The 18,246-nt window shown below is 43.4% G+C and overlaps 1 long non-coding RNA gene across 1 annotated transcript; it reads right to left on the reverse strand.

The window, feature by feature from the left end:
- Positions 1 to 286: 286 nt before the first annotated feature.
- On the reverse strand, positions 287 to 8,265 carry LOC121087218. The gene is made up of 3 exons (XR_005827548.1): positions 7,916 to 8,265; positions 3,468 to 3,636; positions 287 to 471 (listed from the first exon to the last, which is right to left on the reverse strand). It is a non-coding gene; the product is annotated as an uncharacterized LOC121087218 (long non-coding RNA).
- Between the last annotated feature and the right edge of the window lie 9,981 nt (positions 8,266 to 18,246).

The following is an 18,246-nucleotide window of genomic DNA, read 5'->3' on the forward strand; positions in this document are numbered from 1 at the left end:
TATAGATAATTTATTTTTTTTAAATGGAGACAGCAATGATTCTTTTCACAGATGCTGGGCACTCTAGATGAATGGTGCTCTAACTGCGCAAAAATATAATCATTATTTTTATTTATTTATTACCGCTCTGATTGACACAAGGGGATAAGAGTAAAATCAATCCAGAGCCTCTTCACAGAGGCCCCTAGCATATTTCCCCTAAGGCTCACAAATCAACACTGCTAAGTAAAGAAATTTCCACTTAACACCTCATCACCCCCCCCTCCCCGCCCTGCCCTTGCCAATGTTTATGTACATACTTACCTTTATTAGTGTAGGGGGGGAGCCCTTGGGATTCCTGGTATTGGTAAAGAAAATGTGTGCATTTGCAGGGTAAAGGGCAAACTCAGGGTTCTCTTGTTTGCTGGTGGGTTTGAGTTTCTGGTGGTTTAGGCAAAGTCTTATGGAGGGTCTGGCAAAGAAATCTTTAATCTTGAAAGGAAAAGGCAGAATTAGAGCACAGGCATTGGGAAGTATACAAAAGGAAAGAAGATCTACCTCCTTAAACCTGGGAACAAGTTGCACTGGCATGAGGTGTGTTAAAGACGTTTGAGTTTGCTCCACCACAAATGGGTGTCATTCTACAAGCAGAAGCACTAGCCAAGTCCAGATTGACAGAGGAATTGGCTTTTCATCTTGAAATGGGAGTTACTGGTTTTTGTTGAGGAAATCAGATTTAAATGAGCCAGGAAATCAGATTTAAATGAGCCAAGTGTTTTCTCCAGATATTTACAGTGTCTGAACAGGTCTCTACTGTTATTCAAATTATATGTAATAATGTTCTTTATCATTAAAAAAGAAAAAAAGCTGTGACACAGAGAAGAAGACGTCCTTTCATTATAAATATATAATTTTGCCTACAAAAATACAGCATTTCCAGTTTTGACTTCCTTACACAACAGAATTTTTTTTCCTTCTATGTAGGTGTCCTCAGGATGAACCGTGAGTTCAGAATCATCCTTTACTGAGTGTCTGTCAGAGAGGTGGGATGTTTGCATCCATCTCCTTTATCCTTAATTCTTGTTAAGGATGCCACCAACCAAACAAAAGGGAAGGGTCTGAGTGACGATGGATAGAAGCTGAAACTCCATCAGAAGTTTTGAGCTTGTGAGACAACTTAATGGATGCACTTCAGAATAATACAATGAGATACTGTCCTTTTTTTCCCGCTATTAAAACTCTCAAACATGTCACCAATGCTGCTCTTGGAAATGTAGATGTCTGCTGCATGAAATTAGAGAAGCGAAAACATTTTCCAGGAGAGGAAGAGTTTGGAGGTTTACATGCACATCAGGGTGCCCTGCTAAGTTTAGACACTAAATTTGGAATGAGCCAGTACGGAGCTTGTTGACTCTGGCTGGTACCTGGCTTGATCATTAGCCATAATTTTTGTTTGTCTGTGGCCAGCTGTCTCACTTAACCATCTGGCTCTTCCTCAAAGACATTCATCCATCTTTTTATTTCCTTCTGTGACAGCATGTCCTGCTTTGTGGACACGTTGCCAACAATAGAATGAAGAATGGCCCTTAACAATTCAGGATTAACAAGCTCGCTCTTGTACAAACTAAGCAGTCTCTAGCCTGTTTGCTACATTAAGGACAGACCATTGAGGCATCCAAAGAACTGCAAGGTCAAACTAAGGAATCAAAACATCCGTGCTAAACCGTGAGACACTACACAACCCAGTTTGGCCCACTGGAATTACTGATGGAGCAGGTGAGTTAATTAAATACTGTACCCATAGACTTCAGCTACAGTCAAAAGCCTATTTATAAACACCAGTTCTTCAGATATGTCTTCCTTCTCTTAATTCATAAAAAAGAGTGTGTGCTATATATCTCAGATTTAGTGGAAAGACTCGTATAGTTTCATCTCAACAAACGTAGTTATTGATGATGCCAGAAGATTTTATACAAAGGCTGGGAAAAATTTGCCCTTGTTTGCTTTTGGGGAAGTTTTCAGGATAATTTAATGATGTGCAGTTAAACTCCAGTCTTTTCTTTTGCTTGGAAATGTTTTAGAAATGTTTTAGAAATGTAAAAACAAATATCTGGTATGACTAGTCAGGCAGACTTGGGGGGGGGGGGGGGGGAACAAATGAAAAAAAATCTGATCAGAATTTGAGATTTAATTTCACAAAGAGCTTTCCAACATAATGTTATGGGCGTTACTATTTACAGTAAGATAGCAAGATTCCCACAAAACGTGTTGCTACCCATGGCAGTGGAGAGACTGGACTCTCTTTGACAGATCAGGCAACATTATCAACCCTTCCTCACCACAGGGGAACTGGGAGGCAGGAGCACTGAGTTCATCTAACTACATATCTGTGACAACCACAGATAACTCATTTCATCCTGGAGAAAAATCCAGAGTGGTTCAGATGAATTTCACCAACACACTAACTGAAAAGCCTGCAAGATTCAGTCCTGCTTAAACAGCATCTACTTGATGTCATCTGCATCAGTGGAAGGGAAGCACCAGGACATTGGATGACAAGTGTCATGCTCCAGCACCCACCACCATCAGTCTCACAGCTATATCCAGCTCCTGCCCTAGCTGCAGGTATAATTTTCCCTTATTCTGAAAGCAGAGACACCTGAAGATGTAGTGACCTGCACAAGGGTGCACAAGAAACTGATCCCACAGCCTCCTCTTGCTGACCACATCACCATCACCATCCCTCAACTGAATGTCACCTGTTAATTCAGGCTGAAGAAAGTGCACGGGGGATCACTTGAGCCAGTGAGGTTTAACTAGACAGGTAACTTTTTCTGCTTCCCCTGATGCTAACCTCTGCAAGAGCAGTTGGCTACCTGTGACAAGTGCTCATGAATGCATTTAACACTCACCTCAGTATTATCACCCAGAGCTTTTGCTGGTGAGGACAAGGCAATTCACACATTAAACTCTCATTAACATAACAGCTGTTGCACTCAGGCACAGCCCCCTTCCCCTTCCCTTCATCCCGCCCCACAGGCACCCACTCTGACAGAAAGCAAACAAAAATCTATCAAGCCTTGATTGCATCTTTCCAATCTCAGTTCTCTTCGATCTTGGATAAGAAAAAAGTATGTTCCAGCCACATATGGATTCTCCTATGGTTCCTTTTATACCTGTGAATGTAGAGACCTCCTTCCATAGCTATCACCCTGCTGGAAGGAGTCTACAAATCCCTCCTGAGATCAAGCATGTATTTCCTGAGCAGTCTGCAGCTAAGCTATGTTTTTCTTGCACCAGACATGAGACACCTACGTTGGCATCATCCCTATTTTACATCCAAGCTGGGGATGTTAGCTGTGGACATCACTGGAGAGACCTCGATCTGAACCAAGTGGATACAACCTAGTTTTAAAGAGGGTGAACACCCAACCAACACTTTTCAAAGTGTAGAGATTGTACCCCAATAAAAGGTGCAGAATGAGTACCTCTTTACAGAAACAGCCAGACATTCAGGTCCTGTTGATTCCCAGATCTTCTGATAAAAGGCTGGGAGGGCTGTTACTAACTCGTGCACTCACTTAGAGGCAAGGCTGTAATTCTGGGCTAGCTGTTGACTTGGCCGCCTGGTGAGTATCCCTTTGCCTGCAGATCTACCTACAGCAAAAGAAGAAAACACCAATCAAGGGCGTTGCTCGCTCCGGATACATGTCCTGCCCAAGATTTGTCTCAGAAAAACCTCCCTTTAAGAAGTATTTTCATTTGAATATGAGAGCAAAACAAGGATAGCCCTGCAAGGATATTTTTCTTGGTCAAATATTTGTAAACCATACGTTTGTGGCTTTACACAGCTGGAAATCATATATTGCCTCACTGGCAGGGCAGTGTGTTTTGAGCAGCCGGGGAAGGGAGTGCATGATAAGCATCCAACCCTTTCATTATCCCTCCATCCCTTCCTCCCTTCCTTTATTTCTCTCATTTTCTCTTCCACAAGAGGGGAGAAGTGAATGTATAGGATGTTTTATTTCTCATGCCTGTGCTCAATTCTTTTGATTAGTCAGAATCTGTCTGTCTACCCATCCTAAACCAGAACATTTTTGCCCAGTTTCACCCAATTTCTTCCCCCCCCCCTGTATTTCTATGTCACCTCTCCCCCTGACAGTTACGTATGTGAATGAGCAAAGTTGATTTTGGAAAAAGTACTTTCCATTGCTTCTGGCCTTATACAGCACCTCGCCTGACTGCGTTCTGCTCTGTGATGACGAACTCAAAGCACTACTGTAAAAATAATAATTGCAACACCAGTAATACAGACAACAGTTACCAAATTTCACTCTCAGGTTCCCAAACATGGATGCATAACTGAAACCTGTTTGCAGTTAGAAATACCATGAAAGGTTGCAACACCATGGGCATCCAAAGACACTAGCTTTATCCCTTAGTATTATGTTCTCACGCTTCAGCTGTAGCCTTCACACAATGTTTTAACCTCAGAAGTACAAGCACTTTTTAGCTTCCCCCCTCCCCAGTAACCCCAAATTTTAAGACAGAGCTACATTGCAAATGTATTCCATGCAATAACTCATTAATGCCTAACCCAAACAGCATATTGATTGAAAACTCTCTTTGATTCCAATTGCAAGTAAGCAAATGATTCCTTTTTTTATCGGCTTGTTACTCTTACCATATTTAGGTACAACATACCTTAACATGCAGAGGTGTCATTTCTAGCTATATTTCTGGGAGGAAGTATTCACGTCCCTCTAACAAATTTTTGGTTGTTTTTTTTTCCAAATTATTCTTCAGTTCCTCAATTCCTTCTGCTCATACTGCCTTGGGTAAATGCTGCAAAGGTTGCAAGGCACTGGGATTTTGCACTGTCTCCAATAGCAAAAATAAATATTTTCAGGAATTTAGATGAAATCTCCTGAACATCTACAAATTTTGACTGACTTTCACTTTGAGATTTGCGCTGTGGGAGATGTCAGTCACCCACTTCAGATCACGCTGCTTGGTACATCATACTATCCATTCCAGGATTTCAGTGGACTGAAGGAGGAAACCTAAGGAAGAGGGAAGAAAAAGAAGGAGGACCATTTCTCCTCCATTTATCTCCAAGGCACTTTGGGGAGATGACTCCTAATACTGATGCCCATGTTCTCTCTACAAATAATGGAGAACAGTATCCTACCTGTCTTAGGCATGTACCCACTTTAGACACTCCCTCTGGACATCTCTTCATCATGAACAGGGAGGGAACAAATATCTGACTTTTGGAAGACAGTGACACATGACACATAGGCAGTTGGGATTCCTGGAAGAACCAGCCTGGCTCCCCACATACATTTCTACCTCAGCTAATGCCATCCCCAGCCTACAGTCAGGTTACCTGAGATGACAGCCATACTTTTAAATAATTATATGCACCAAAAAATATTTTTTCTGGCAGTGATACCAGCTGGTATAGAATGGCCCATGTCCTTCCAGAGAAACTCTCTTACAAACACAGGGTGGTGGTAAGTATCTCAAACTGCATATGGGACTGGGCCCTGGTCTATACTAACATCAAATTGTGCACAGGGATTTTTTTGGAAGACTGCCAGTTGGCCCAGGACAAAACCGTGCCAGGGAACATGCTAACAAGTCAAAAGTATAAACTCAGCCATCTTCCAGTGCTTGGGAATACTCCCTGGAATTTTTCACTCAATAATACAAACATGGCCTGCACGGGCACAGGGCTCCTGTGTCACATCCGTACCATCAGGTTACACAGCTCACACCTGAACACACCACCACAGGTCCTTCATTCAACGAACCTCCCCGCCTCCCTACAGCTGTATAATTGATTCACTTGAGTCACTTCAGCCTTGATCGATCCTCCCCACAGCCTTCATCCTTCTCATCAGCCCACAAAGCCAAGCTCTCTGCTGGTGACAGCCAGCGTGGTCCCATGGATATATAGGGAATGATGCTGAGTTATAACTCCTGAGGGTCTGGCCCGAACTGATTAAACTTCCTCCACAGATTTGGTTTAGTTTTCCTTTACTGGAGAGAAGGTGTCTAAGGAATGTGATGATCTCAGTCACATTCATGCTTCTTGAAGTGGAAGACTACCCACATCATCCGATCTTTCCTCAGTATTGTTACAGCCTCATGCCGTGCTTTTCAAGATTCTGTGGGCCAACGCACTATCCATGTGGCAAATAAGAGCCTCCAGACACCTGATCCTGGGGATGGAGCAGAGCCAGGGGGCTGTCAGCAGAAACAACATTGTTCAAAGGGTGGGCTCGAAGCAGTGAGGTCAGCTGGTGCCAGAGCCATGAGCTGGCATTTAGTGGAGGGAATGCTTCACTTGCTGCTCGCTCTCCGAACCCCACGTCTGCTCTGCAGATGGAAAACACATTCCTCTGTGCATAGCGATTCCTGCTGCCTTGCCAGGCCAATGGCACTGTGGGTGCCTGAGGTTGCCGCTGAGGGATGAAACCCTCATCTAATTCCCTGATAACCCCTGCTGCTAACACCCTCTTGGGTCTGGGAGCTAAATACTTAGTTCTTTGTGATGTTAGAAGCCAGGAATATTTTTGCATCTGGTTTTCATGGGATTTTGACATAAAATGACTGGAATGCAAATGTCTTTGGGGGCTACTGCTTTGAATGAATCCCAGTCTTCAGTTCTGGGTCTTTGATCCTGAACCCCAGTTCTTTGCTTCAGTGCTTTCCCAGGAATGGATGATGTTCATTTTCTAATTCTCTCATGGACAAACAGCCTTTGTGGTGTAAGACTGGTCTTAGGCAGATTTCTGTTACAGTTTGATCACCTTTGAAGAAGGAAGCCAGAACCGCAACATTTAATCTCCTATTACTGCAATATAAGCTTGATTATCTACATCCACATTCATTCTTGAAAGACAACCCCCACCAAATGAGACCAACCTCATTGCGCAATGCACTTAGTTTTATTACATCCACACTTGGGAACAACGCTAGGACTTCTGGAGGCCCAGCCTATGCTGCGAGAAGCTGACTCAGCCTGGAAATCATACCCCTGTGAATCATGAAAAATTATCCATGCTTCCAGGGCATGATGGTCAAGAGACAGGGGCTCTGGAAAACCTTTTCAAAAGATACCATGCATTTGGCACACTTAAGTGTGTTAGCTTCTGCATTTCAACAGAGACGCTGTAGATGCTCATGCATAGGCCAGAAAAGTCAATATAAAATAATCAGTGTTTATCCGTGAAGTGATGAAAAATTAATAATTTATGAAACAGAATCCATGTTAGAATTCAGGTTAATTCACCTAGCAAAGACAAGTACCCAGGGACTCTCCCTCCCCTGCTTACAGAGGACAGAAGATTACTCTTTAGGAGCCATGATGGAATGGAGGCAGAACATGCAGATCCTTTCCAAAGAAAGAGACCTGTTGTTCTTTTCTGTATTGCCCTACAAACATTGTGTTTTCCTATCTGCTGGCAGAATGTTCATGAAAAATATCATCACATATGCCATAATTCTACACACCCATGGAGGCATTCAAACCCCTCTGGTTAAAAACCCCACCAAATTTAGGTCTAAGAAAAGTCTATGCTGATTTAGAGCTAAGGGAGTAAGATCAAGAAGCCAAACATATTGGGACCAAAGAAAAGTTAGACAAAAGTAAAATGCCCTGAACTATGTACGATGTGCACATCGAGCCCACAGCACCAACCACTTTGCTCCACAGCATTTTGCTCTGCCTTACTCCTACTGCATCATGAGAGTGGACATAGCAAAAAAAACCCTCAGAAAAATGCAGGATGCAACACATTGTCTCTTACAAACATCGAGCCCATGTTGCTCATTATTGTAGATATTTCCATTTGGTCATGTCCCACTAGTTAGGACTTATTAGTTGAAAGGTGCTGGTGACAGCCATTGCCATCTCATAACAACCTACCTTTCACAGCAGTCAGGAAAGCATGCACAGGGAAGATGTCTAAATATCTTCAGCTGATGGGATTTCCTGAGCCTCATGTGGCCTTTCTACTTCACTATGTATTGCACTTTCAAGTGCTTGTCCAGCTTCACCTTAAGCCCCCACAAGCCTTTTGCAGCCACAGCCTTCTTCAGCAGGAAGTTCTTTTGCATGAAGAACCAGCCTGTCCTCCCAGCCTCGTTTGCTGACCCCTAGTTCCTGTATTGCAAGAAATCATGAAAACTCAAATCCATGCCAAACACCCCTGTATCATTTATAATGTTACAGACCTCTGCCATCTCCCTTTTCTTTTTTCTGTTTTTTTTTTTTTAAAAAAGAAAATTTTCTTTTCACCTGGCTGAAAAATCCAAACCATCCCTATTGTTTCTGACTTGAGAGTCTTCCATACACTTGGTTACCATTCTTGCCTTTGTCTCAACATTTTCCAGGTTTTTGCTTAGGCTTTTGAGCAGAAAAGGACTACAAACAAATCCCACAACAGACTAAATGCTCACCATGGAAATGCTCACCAATGTTTCAGTCAATGTCAGCAGTAACTAGGCTCTATGGACGGGCTCCATGCACACACAATTGTCCAAGGCACGTAGGTGACCTGAAGCTTAAGCTGTAGATGGTGGAATATTTCTCCATAAAACATAAAAGTGTGTCCACATAGCATTGCTCCAGAAATAGTACTTGCACTGTACCACTCGCTGTGAGATACTGTTACAGATGAGAGTGTAGCTCAATCAGTAGCCAGCCCACCTTTTTGTGCCCTATTCATGCAGACCAGAAGTTGTACTCAAATGCTCTGCAACTTATAACTGCCCTCTGAAAGGAAAGTAGCATGTGAGGAGCGAAAATGTACAGTTTTTCTGAGTCTGCAGTTAGGACAAGCCAGGGCTCAGACCTGGTCCTGGCATTGCAGGAGGTGCTGGGGAAGATAGCTGCTCCAGAAAGCACTCTAAAGGAGAAATAAGAACTGACACCTTTTCCCAAAGGAAAGATCATACCAACAGAAGCATCTCCAAGCTCCGAGTGTGAGGAAAGATTAATATCTTCTGGTGCTCCATCCTTCCAAGTCTGCTGACAGTGGTTTCCAATATTGCTGACAAGCTCTTGCTGGCTGAAAACAGGAAGGTGTCACCTTTTGTACCCTAAATTAAAAAAAGCCAGGACACAACAGGAGATCTGAGGCAGGATCAGTCTCACTGCATTCAGATCCCCAAGTCTGAGTTGGTCACAGAGCAATAAATATAGAGAAACCAACTATTCGTCTGGGCTTGTGAAGACACCATCCCTGTGATGATTGCCATTAGCCCCTGTGGCTTTTGGGCACCTTGGGGCAGATGCACCCTTCTCAGGTGTCCACCCATCCAACCACCCTGGCTTTTCAGTTTGTGGCCTGGCAGCCTGGTTTGAAATCCCTCTGCCTCTAGAAGACAGGCTCTGTCTCTCCAGCCTTCATGGTGCAGGGTGTGACCTTGCTGTCCCCCATCCACGTCCTCGGCTGCTAGAGGGAAAACAAGCGCAGGAACCCCACCCATCACCATGTGTCAGCCTTCACGGCAGGTTGGGAGGTGATTCATGACGGCTGACCTCATGTAGTCATGGGCAAGTGTCAGGCTTATGTAAATGGTCATCTGAAATCCAGGCATAAGCTAAAATATTCATAACCATAATCATAAATTAAGCTGGCTCCTAGATTTGCAAATAAAAGCTCAGAAGCACCCGGAATTCAAAGGCATTTTGGAGCCCAACAGCTTTTCTCCATTTCTTCATGAGAGAAGCCCCTTGCTGTCAGCATAGTCTCTTTCCTGTCCTCCCAGACAGTGTCCTAAAAGCGTTCCCCTCCAGCCGTCCAAGGGACACTACTTGCCTGTGCTGCGTCCAGCCTGCTAAGAGACGCTACTGGCCTGCGTTGTATTTCAGTACAGCTCCTGCCAGGAAATTAGCTATGGAGTGATGGTGATAGTGTTGTGCTTACTCAATCCTAGCCCTGTTTAATTGGGAAACATTTGTATTTTATAGGCAACAAGGAAAAAACTTAGTATTACCTAATAGGTAGCATAAATAAATTATGGCAGGGCATGTGTCCCCGTTTAAGATGACAGTTTGAACAGTTCCTGACTATTCCAGCACAATGTGTTTCTTACGAGCAATAATTTTTACCCTTTTTTTTTTAATCACACCTGCCAATAAGTGACTTGTGCAAGTGGTCCTCTGTCTGCAAGGGAGGAAGGCAACACAGTGTGACATTCAAGCTAAAGACATCTGATCCTCCCAGTCTAACGGAAGATTATCATGAAGATGCTTCCCTTTGCTTTGCTGCACTTTCCCCATAAAACAATAATCCTAACTTCTCCCAGAAAAGCCTGTGCATTCCAAAAGCCAGTCTCTTCATTCAGCTCTGCCAGGTGGTTGAAGGAAAGATAATAAAGATTGGCCTTCTATTTCTCTCTACTCCAGCTGCAACATAGCTTTTGATAAAAAAGCATTGATAAAAATACCTCTGTAAGGTCTATGTGATAGAGTGTCGGAAGGCAGTGAGGATGCAGGAATCTGCTTTGCACGTTTAGATTTGTCAGTGCTTCGACTGTGTGTGGTACAGAGGAGTAAATATGTCTGTGTTCAGGAAAGCTGAAGATGAGTTGGACCACGATGCAGAGACTGAAAAATGCAGTTTGGAACTGGGAGTTGTTAAAAACAGTGTATTAAATAGTCATAATTCCTAGTGAAAAAAATGTCTTTCAATAAAAGCCCTCTTTTCATTAAAAAAAAAAAAAAAAAGCATAGAAAAAAAAAGCTGTCTTATGGAAGAAATGAACATTTCAAAAAGCAAAATATATAACCAAGATAATTTTTATTTACAACAGCACTGCAGCATTATCAGTGGAGATAATGAATCCAAGCTTTGTGGCTTCGGGTTCTACACTCTATCCCTGTCTCACCTGTCCCCTGTTCTCTCCCTCGCACACACCATCCCCTCCTTTCCCTGCTGCAATGCACAGTCCATCTCCTCTCCACCCCAGGTGCTGCTCCAGCCAAGAGGACCATGCTTGCTGACTGCCCAGCTTTCACCTCAGGAAAGACAAGGGACTGAAATACAACTACCTGTGGCCTGTTCTTTGTTCCTCTCATCACTCATCAATGGTCCTAAATCTTGTAGGTACCTAATTCCTTGGAGAGCTCTGTCTGGTACAGCTCGATGAGTTCAGCCAGCACTAGGGAAAGGCAGGCAGCAGATGGAAAATCAGCACGATCCTATCAGCCCAGGTTCCTGTGCAATCCAGGTTAAAATCTAAGAGGGAAAGGGGGAGAAGGCACGAGGCCAATAATTTTGAAGGCATTAAATGGAGAAATATGATGAGAGAAGCTACATTCCACAGCTGTCAGGACCCTAGGAATTTGTTTTGAATATTTTTAGAAAAGACAGACATTGTAATAAAAATAAATGCCCATTTCCAGACATAGATGATCTAGCTTTGAGGAATGATGGTGGGGCATTCAATACATATTTGTGTTCTGCAGTTAGCGAGGCGCAGGAAGCTGGATTCATATCATGAGAAACAACTTTCCAACCCACCTGTAATGAAAAATGGTGTTTAATATCACCTCCTAAGGTTATGCATTTCTAGAAAGTCAGTAGGCCCAGATAACTCCCCGGGGAGCTGGCTGGCTGCAGGACTAGTGCTTTGGCAGCTTCCTAAGCCAAGCAAGCCATTCCCCCAACATGTGCAACTGATTTCAGGGTTCAGAAATAGACTCCTGCCCTTCTGCCTTTTTCTACCTGGGCCTGAACCCTGGAAAACCAGTCTGATTGCTGCTTCTGCCCCAGGGGACTATGAGGATGGCTAGTGCAGATCACAGCATAGAAAAATATAGGAAATATCACAGCAAAGCATTATTATGCATTTGCCCTAGTCTTACACACTTCCCTAGATAACTGCTCCTGGCCACAGTTGCAGAGAGGATACTGGGACAGGGACAACCTTAGACTCGTCCCAGAATGGCCAGGCTTAGGTTTTTAAATGAAACTTGGATTTCTGGATCTCTTTCCTTGCAAAGGAAGAGTGGAATAACTGGCATAACTATGTATTAATTCATCTGACATTAATTCAGGAAAACTTAAGAAAGAGACAGCACAGGGTCCAACAGATAAGAAATTCACATATGAGACTACCACTGGTGCCCACCAGCATAAAGAAGGGGAGAAAATATTTTCAGATGAGACCATATTGTGTTTCAATTTAATGAGTCTGGTTGATACAGGTGAATGTACAGATTAATTTGCACAGACAGGTGCCTTTCTGGAAGACAGAGGTAAGAAAAACACAAGTTATGGAGTCCGATGCAGAGATCACTGGGTGAAATGATAAAATTTGTATTTTACAGTGAGTTGGATGAAATGATCTACAGCTGCTTTCTCACCCTAAAATCTGGAATTAAAGTAATTAGATTTCTGGGTGTCTTTCATCAGGTATTATATAATTATATAATAATCAGACATCCACTTCAACTTGTCTCTGTTTACTGCTGTGGGGTTTTTTTTAACATGATTAATTCAAGGCATGTTTTTTCTTTTTCCTGTAATTCTCCACTGAAATAAATATTGAAAGCTGTCATTGAAAGCCTTCTCCAATGTCTATTTGTGTTGAAAATACTTCTCCTCAGGATGTTGAGGGATGTGTGTATTTAACCCCATCTGAAAGTCAAATGAGTCCTTGACTGTTCTGCTGGTCTAATTTGATTCACTTTGTTTATTAAATAAGAGCCAGATGGCAAACAGCCTTAGGGCCACTTAGTGATGTGAAAACATATATATATTTTATTCACCACCACCAGTCTCCACAGTGCTGCAAAAAACTGTGGATCGACTTTCATTCAAAAATGGTAACTCTGTAGCATTGCAGATCACATCACAACCACTGCACTGAAAGGTTTCCCTTCTAATGATGATCATAAGTGCTATTATTAGGATTTTATTAGGATTCACAGCTACTTCATCAGACTTAATTGTGCCTGGTGTGTTTTTTACAAGCTCAGACATTGACAACTCCCTCAACGTGACAGCTTCATCTTTGCATTAGTCTCATAACAACCAAGATACTGGGTATTTTGAACATGTCTCACGCACTCCCAGAGAAATCTTCTGCTCATGCTGTGGGCCACAGGCTTCTGCTCCATTCCTTCATCCTAGAAGCCTGCCTTTCACACCAAAAAAAAAAAAAAAAAAAAAAAAAAAGGGGGGGGTTGTGCACTCAACACTACTTTACCTTCCCGAGATGGAGGTGTTCAAAGGTTGAACCTTCTCAATCTGAGCAGACCTGCATCCAGGTCTCCCATTTCTCGGCTGTGTGCCCTAGAAACACATCTCTCTTGTCAGAAGTGGCACCTCCTTCTCCACCCATTTCCCCCAGAGAAATGAGTAATGGACTTGTCTTCTCCAAGGCTCGAATTAGATGTCTAAGCCAAGGGCTTGGGGATTTTCCTTCTACATGCTTTATGCTTGACACGGTAGTGGCTGAAATTGAGTGTGGCTTTTCAAAGTGGTGTAAAAGCCACCAAGTAACATCCACGCTATCAAATCAACCACCACCACCACCAGTATGCAAATGTCTATATGCTCCCTAGCCCAATTTTGGAGCAGGTCAGCCAGTGCTCTCCCAAACCGCTCCTTAGCACAGGTCAAACAACAGTCCCCATGTCTGGTATGGCTTAGGCCATGTCATTTGGGCAAGTAAGGAGGTGCAAAGCAGGATCTACGGTGACCAACTTGCAGTTAGAAGTCAGCCACCTTGTTCTGGAGTTTGCCAGCATTATGTCCAGGTTGCCCTACGCTGGTTAATCTCCAAGTCAAAGAACATCTATGTGTATTCAGAGTATAATACAGGCATGCCTTTTATAAACTTATGTCAAAAATGTAGGTTCTCCAAATCCAATATAATCCCAGTGGTGCCAAGGTCCCACAGGCCCTTGAATTATGAGTGCTGAAGTGCTCAGCAAACATTGCATGATACGCAGACTTAGCACAGCCTCACCTTTTAAGTGCAAATGTCCATAATCTCTCAAAGAGCAGCATTAGCAGAAACTGTAGCAATGCCAGTTTTATAGTCCACTGCTAAACTGTTCAATAAAAATGCAGAAAACCTGTGTTCAAATCCCCCTGCACTTATATGAGGCAGAGGTTGGGGTCCCCATCTCCCACAGGGTGGTCCTGTTTCTCTTAAGAGCCTTTTCTCATTATCTGCTATCAAACCTGTTCCTCCTAGGTGTAACAGCTAAGCACTGATTAAGGCAGGGACTGTATCCCGGGTCACCACATGAACATTTTAGTTGCTGGAATATAAAAGCAATCACAATTTTTCTCTCTCCAGCCTATTTTGTGGTCACCCCTCCTAGGTGCCTAATTTAATAGGTGAAAGATTGCCTCTATGGGTGCGAGAGGGAGGGTTCTGTGTGGTTTAGTTGTTATTTTTCCAGCTGTCTAAGTTTGACTAATAAAAGATATTGGGCAAATCTGGTGTTGGGACTCAAACTGAAGCAGGTGCAGAAGAGGGTTATTTGGACACTAGGAGTGAACAGTCCAGCTGGTCTGAGGAGACTGAAATGCTTTGATACTTTCAGGGCAGCTAAGCCAAGACCGAAAATTCATAACACTGACGATAAGAAATATCAAGGGAAATAAGAAAAGTCTGGAAAGCAGAAGAGTGCTCCTGAAGTGGAAAGGAGAGAGGTGCATAACCCACTTTGTGGCTTAATTTTCCCATCCATGAAAGGGGACTCTTCCTCAAAGCCCAGTTCTGCCCACTGGAGCTAGCAGAAATATCACCTCCATCAGCCCTGGGCAGTAAAGACTATCACCTAGTTTTCTTTTCCTACAGTTTTCACTTCTTGTATATGAAGTTCAGGTAAAATCTGCATCAGTTTATTCAGCTTTAGTCACAGCAGCTGAGCTTTGAGAAGACAGCAAGGGTCTAGAAATCTAAAAAAAAAAAAAAAAGAAAAAAAGAAAAAGAAAAAAAAAAAAGAAAAATTAAGGTCATTCCTCACTTGCAGGTCAAATTTGCAGTGCAGAGAAGTGTCACAGTTATGCAGTGCCCTGAGTGTACTTCTGAACAGAAAGTCCTAGGTGGGAATAAGTCTCCGCCTGGTGGGACACAAAATGTTTCAAGTTTAAAGGCTGTGGTCACAGACCCCCTCCCCACAGATCAGAGAGCTGTGTCTATCTGCTTTCACTGGCTTAGAATAGCACCATTGAAAGTGAAGCTGCTTTGCCTTGTATTTTTATTTTCATAGTCCAGGAAATACATTTATTCTTTGTAATAAAATGTTTAGAAACAGGCAAAAACCTGTTAATTTCAATGACCTTTTCCAACTTTCCAGTAGGAAAATTCAGACCAAAAAGCCTCAGTTGCAATTACTCTTTTCATTTGCTCTGTTTCTTTGTTTTTTTAATTAAAAGCATCAATTTTGGTGGTGTTTCCAAGAAGACTTTGTTACAAGGTTTGTTCCCTGAAATGAATGAATAAAGGAATCGTAATCAGATTGTTGGAACTCAAAGACTGCCAGAATGTCCCACATCTGGCACAATTAGGCTTTTATTTGTTAACCGCTTGTAATTTCCTTAAAACCCAGATAGACACCACGGGGCAGACTAATGCCAGCCAAAACCAGCAAAATCAAATGGTGTTTAGTGAAATGCTGTTCTAGGCCAGCAAATTTCAAGATTTTGATGAGAACTGTGGGGGGAAAAGCATTGAGAAACCATTGTCCGCCTCCATTGCTATGTGGAATGATTCTTATTGCGATTCACTCTGGTCACGTCAACGCACAGAAAAGGAAACCAGAATGCAGAGTCATTTAAATATCCTTGCATCCTTCTCTCTTGGGTTCATCTTCACCTCTTCAAAGCTTCAGTGGAAGTCTAACTGCCACCTCACAAGCTGCCTTTTAAGGAACCTTCCTGTGAATACATCCCTTTCACAGAACCATAGAATCAGAGAATGGTTTGGGTTGAAAGGACCTTTAAAGGTCACCTAGTCCAACCCACCTGCAGCAGGCAGGGACATCTTCAGCTAGATCAGGCTGCTCAGAGCCCCGTCCAGCCTGGCCTCGGATGGTTCCAGTGCTATGCCATCTGCTCTTGCTGTTCCATCAACACGTAAAGAGAATCCAACCGATCAATCATTGGACAATTGGCCATTTCAAGCACACTAGTTATAATTCCCCTCTTCAGCCACATTTTTCCCTAAAACAAATGGATGCTGGGCAGCACTGTTATAAAACCTGTACCTCTTGTGGTTCTAATCTTACTGACGGTGTTGGAGCTGCATCTGCTTGCATGGGCAGAATTTACCCACATGGCTCTCAAGGAAGTGATGCCATTTTGCCCTCCTGAGGTTGTAGCTCATGGCCATAAATGGATGCAAATTCTTCTGGATCCTGCAGAATGCAAACACTGGGGAATGCATTAAGCTGTTTCAGAAATTAATCAAAGTGGGGAGAAAAGACACACACCCAATCCACAGTCCCAAGTGGCAATTCTTAATTATCTTCTGTTTGGATTTGCAAATGTGGAAATAAAAGCGCTCAGGAATATTGCAAAGGACAAAACCATACAGTTTGAGAAGCACTGCCAGGAATTCCTTCCTTCAGAAGCCAGTTGTGAATGTAAACCACTGGCAGAAAGCTCATTTCTAGCAATAACAGCTATGTCATGTTTCCTGGAACATAGGCAGTGTGGAGTATCATAGGAAAAGGAAAATAAACACCGGTTCACTTTCTGAATCACCAGTCATAAATTCTCACTGAGGAAAGAAAACCCAAAACACACACACACACATGCACACACACCCCTCAAAGAAAGTTAATAGAGTACCAGGAGAGTTTTCTGACCCCCTCAACTGATGCGTCAAGTGGAGCTAATATCCCCCCTTTTCTACACTGGGGTAAACCTATAGCACTGAGCGATGCAAATAAAACAAAGACAAACCACATCCTCCTACAGTTTCTGAAGTGGGACATGTTGTAAAGGCAGTCATTCAAACTGTTTTCTCTGGGCTTTAAACTCAGATCTTGCCACTTTAAAGGGTCCTTTTTCCTTTTCTCTCTCTCTCTTTTTTTTTTTTTTTTTTTAAGTTGCTTGCCTTGGAAGAGAGATGAAATCCCATGACGGTGCCTCCCCTGGTGGCCGAAATTTCATTTAATGTCTTTAAAACGTATTAGGGATTGATCCTGGGCCGGTGAAAATAAACATAGCACAGCAGAAACTATGCTGGCTCATGCGATCTCTGTTAGAGATCACAGCCTCCAAATGCAGAAGGATCAGATCCCACCTCCTGCTGCCGGTGGTGCTGGGGGTACCCCAAGGTGGGTGGCCTCTAAGCCATGCAGGTAGCTGGTACCAAGAGAATTGGGGTTTAGACTTCAATCTCCTGCTCTGCGTTAGTAATAGTGCTGGGTGGGTGTGCCATTAAGTTATTTCAGGTGTGTAAGACCCCCATGGAGATTGCTGTCCTGGTGAGCACAAGCAGGACTGCCAAGCTGGAAACCTTGCTGGACCAAAGGGGAGCAGCACAAGGATCAGGCTAGCTCTCCAGTTTGGCTGTGGTTTCATTCTGCCCAAGTCAGAGCAAGCCAGGCAGTGTAAACCTGTACAATCATATTGTGAATTAGACTTCCAAAACTCTTACCTGGCTTACAATATTAAAGAGAAAATTCTCCAATTGAGGAATTCCTCAAAGAAAGTTCTACCTGGCGGGATTACTGGGAATATTACCAAAACCTGAAGCTTGGCGTCTTTATCCAGTACTTGCATAACTGAGTCCCGAGAGCGCTGCAGCTGACAAGATGTGGCGGTTCGGAGCCCGTAGCTGCCAAGATGCGGTGATGCGGGGAGGCTCCACACCGCTCTTGACATCCGACACCTTCTGAAGCCGTTCCAGCAGGCTAAGGGAGTCACAGAGCTGATCCGTATCTCCTCCTTCAGGCAGCCCCGTGGGATGGCTCTCTGGAGAGATGGCGAAAGATCACTATCTGCGAGCTTCAGAAGGACAAATTGTTCGCCTCGGTATGAGCAACAATAGAGGCTTTGAGGACATCGGTGACCAACTGCACCGAGGCATTCCTTACCGCACACTTACCTTCATTATATCCCTGCTAATCACCCCTCTGCCTTTCAGCGGTGAAATGTTATCGCCCTTCAGCAAGGCATCAAACCAGAGCTGCAGAGGGATTGCTAACACCGACCTGCCCTTCTCCTCAACATGAAAGGAGAAGAGAGAAAGCCTGTCCGGGGCTGTGCTCGCTGC

This window comes from Falco naumanni, chromosome 4 (genome assembly GCF_017639655.2).
Source record: "Falco naumanni isolate bFalNau1 chromosome 4, bFalNau1.pat, whole genome shotgun sequence".
In the NCBI taxonomy this organism is placed as follows: Eukaryota; Metazoa; Chordata; class Aves; order Falconiformes; family Falconidae; genus Falco; species Falco naumanni.